Source organism: Drosophila montana, unplaced genomic scaffold, assembly GCF_035044405.1.
Source record: "Drosophila montana isolate Dmon_TW-CO22-7 unplaced genomic scaffold, ASM3504440v1 contig_2168_1, whole genome shotgun sequence".
NCBI lineage: Eukaryota > Metazoa > Arthropoda > Insecta > Diptera > Drosophilidae > Drosophila > Drosophila montana.
Window position 1 is genome coordinate 5340 of NW_026997067.1, and position 3491 is coordinate 8830.

Sequence of the window (3491 nt, forward strand, 5' to 3'; positions counted from 1 at the left end):
TTCACGGCCGACGATTTTGTACTGCCCGACAATTTAAAAAAAATTAAATTTTTGGCGCTGCCTAATTTGTTTTACAATATATATATATTATATGTATAAAATCGTTTGGCCTTTTTTGTTCTATATGGCGTGACGTTATTTTATTAAAGGTGAGTTAATTTTGTAATTTTTTCCGGCACCATTGATGTAAAATAAAATGACTGTGCTATTCCTTTTGGCCTGTTCAATTATTTAAATTAAATTTTTTTTTCTTTCAAAGGCGCGCTTGCGCACAACACGCTTGTCGTTCACCGCTGACCAAATCGAACTCCTTGTTGTACATTTGGGCAGCAACATCATCGGTGCCAAATTTCGGCACACGCATTCATGTACGAGGCGAGCACCGTTGCTTCCCATCTGCACAGCTACATTTTTTTGGGTCAATGGCCCAAATGAAGTCCAAGGGCACATCCAAGGGCAGGCGATCCGCTCTCCCTATAATCTCTTTAGGACCTAATCGGGCGGCCAATAGTAATCGCCCCTTTTGGCGCCGTGGATCGCAAGCCCGGCGTTTTCACTCTTCAATGAATTGGTCGCCGCTGTGTGCCCGGCTTCACCCCCGATACTCTGACCCTATGACCAAAAGATATCGCACGCAACCAACGAAGCAAACAATTGATGCTGCCGATAACGTAAAATGCAGCATCGCCACGCAGATTATTGTAAACCAGCGGTTGACATGTTTATAATTCATGTGCGTGCGCATTTTCTACCTTTGTTCGCCCAGCCGGCTAATTAGAATGCCCAACGTAGGCCACACCCACGACCCTGAGATGTCAGCACCGGGACTACAACGTCTCTGCAGGAGTTCCGTTCGGAAACCGAAGTCTTTGACGGGATCCGTGGCGCCAAATAATTAACCACAATATTCACTATCGCCAACAAAAATAACTTGCTTGCATACGTCCGTCCGTCTGTCTGTCCGTATGTATGAACGCAAGGATCTCAAAACCTGTAAGAGCTAGAGACTTGAAATTTTAGCTGTAGGTCCTCGTAGTCCACTTTGAGAATACACGAATATTTTATAGTACTATTATAAGATATACTACTGAAAATTTCATCAAGATCGGTTAAGAAACACGAAAGAAAATGTGTTTTGCCCTGCAAACACGTGCAGCAGCAGGTGCAAATTTAAAGAATTTCTGTATACAAGTACACACATACATTCATGCGCGCCTTCTTTGAATTCTTTCAACAGCATTGCAATTGCGATTGCATTGTTTTCTGTGCTGCTATTTTACTTTGATTTTTACTCATTAAGTCTCAATAATTGGTGTGGGTGTTGGGTAGAGGCGGCGGCAGGTAGTGTGGTCTGCTGCGAGTTCGAGACCAACCGAGGGAAGTTTTTTTTTTTTGCTGGTGTGGCTGTTGATTAGAGGCGGCGGAAAGTAGTGCGGTTAGTTGCGAGTTCCAACCCTGCCAAGGAAACGTTTTTTTTTAATTTTTGTTTGCATTTGGTGTTGGAAGAAGAGGGTTCAGGGTATCCTCTAGTCAGGAGCTTCCGACTAGAACCTCTTACTTGCTTAAATTGTTTAGGTAATTGTTTTAATTTAATTTCATGTATCTTAATGTTAATTGTTTTTATACCCTGAACCCATTGAAAATGGGTAAAAAGGGGATAATGTATTTGTGCAAATGTATGTAACAGGCAGAAGGAAGCATCTCCGACCCCATAAAGTATATATATTCTTGATCAGCATCAATAGCCGAGTCGATCTAGGAATATCCGTCTATCTGTCCGTCCGTCCGTCCGTCCGTATGTATGAACGCAAGGATCTCAGAACCTATAAGAACTAGAGTCTTGAAATTTAGCTGTAGGTCCTCCTAGTCCTCGCGCAGATGAGTTTGTTTCCGATAGTCGATAACTTGCCCCGTTTCAAAGTAATCGATAAAAATCGATATCGAAATCCTGTTTTTTGAGAAGTGGACTACGAGGACCTACAGCTAAAATTTCAAGTCTCTAGCTCTTACAGGTTTTGAGATCCTTGCGTTCATACATACGGACAGACAGACGGACGGACGTATGCAAGCAAGTTATTTTTGTTGGCGATAGTGAATATTGTGGTTAATTATTTGGCGCCACGGATCCCGTCAAAGACTTCGGTTTCCGAACGGAACTCCTGCAGAGACGTTGTAGTCCCGGTGCTGACATCTCAGGGTCGTGGGTGTGGCCTACGTTGGGCATTCTAATTAGCCGGCTGGGCGAACAAAGGTAGAAAATGCGCACGCACATGAATTATAAACATGTCAACCGCTGGTTTACAATAATCTGCGTGGCGATGCTGCATTTTACGTTATCGGCAGCATCAATTGTTTGCTTCGTTGGTTGCGTGCGATATCTTTTGGTCATAGGGTCAGAGTATCGGGGGTGAAGCCGGGCACACAGCGGCGACCAATTCATTGAAGAGTGAAAACGCCGGGCTTGCGATCCACGGCGCCAAAAGGGGCGATTACTATTGGCCGCCCGATTAGGTCCTAAAGAGATTATAGGGAGAGCGGATCGCCTGCCCTTGGATGTGCCCTTGGACTTCATTTGGGCCATTGACCCAAAAAAATGTAGCTGTGCAGATGGGAAGCAACGGTGCTCGCCTCGTACATGAATGCGTGTGCCGAAATTTGGCACCGATGATGTTGCTGCCCAAATGTACAACAAGGAGTTCGATTTGGTCAGCGGTGAACGACAAGCGTGTTGTGCGCAAGCGCGCCTTTGAAAGAAAAAAAAATTTAATTTAAATAATTGAACAGGCCAAAAGGAATAGCACAGTCATTTTATTTTACATCAATGGTGCCGGAAAAAATTACAAAATTAACTCACCTTTAATAAAATAACGTCACGCCATATAGAACAAAAAAGGCCAAACGATTTTATACATATAATATATATATATATTGTAAAACAAATTAGGCAGCGCCAAAAATTTAATTTTTTTTAAATTGTCGGGCAGTACAAAATCGTCGGCCGTGAATAAAAATTAAAAACTTTGTGAAGAAAAATATTCGCTAATTTAATACTCGGCCCAGCTGGAAACGAAGCTGACACAGGCGAGACCACACCCATAGCACCGAGTGAGTCCGTTCCAAGAGCGTTTTGCCACCCCCAGCCTAGAGGCAAGGCGCAGTGAAACCGAGGGACAGTCCAACTCTGAGTCCCATTTGAGTAGCTCTAAGATAAGAATAAGAAATATCTATATAATTAAGAACAGTTAGTTTTTGTTGCCTACTGTGTAATCTAAAATTTAAATTAATAGAAAAAAAAGGGAATACATACATTGCCGAAGTTTCGTCGAAAGAGACGACCAAAAGGTTACGGCCGGTCCAGGGGAATCTGAAAAGGAAAAGTTTAGCTTTTGATTCCACACCATCCGTACATATGTATATATACATATATAATAAGATAATCATTTACTTACGTCGCCCTTAGCAACCCAGAGAGCTCTTTAGGTAGGCTAAGA

General features: G+C 42.7%; 1 long non-coding RNA gene across 1 annotated transcript; it reads right to left on the bottom strand.

The window, feature by feature from the left end:
- Positions 1 to 2943: 2943 nt before the first annotated feature.
- LOC135427273 (uncharacterized) lies at positions 2944 to 3491 on the bottom strand. The gene is made up of 3 exons (XR_010436023.1): positions 3450 to 3491; positions 3308 to 3364; positions 2944 to 3202 (listed from the first exon to the last, which is right to left on the bottom strand). It is a non-coding gene; the product is annotated as an uncharacterized LOC135427273 (long non-coding RNA).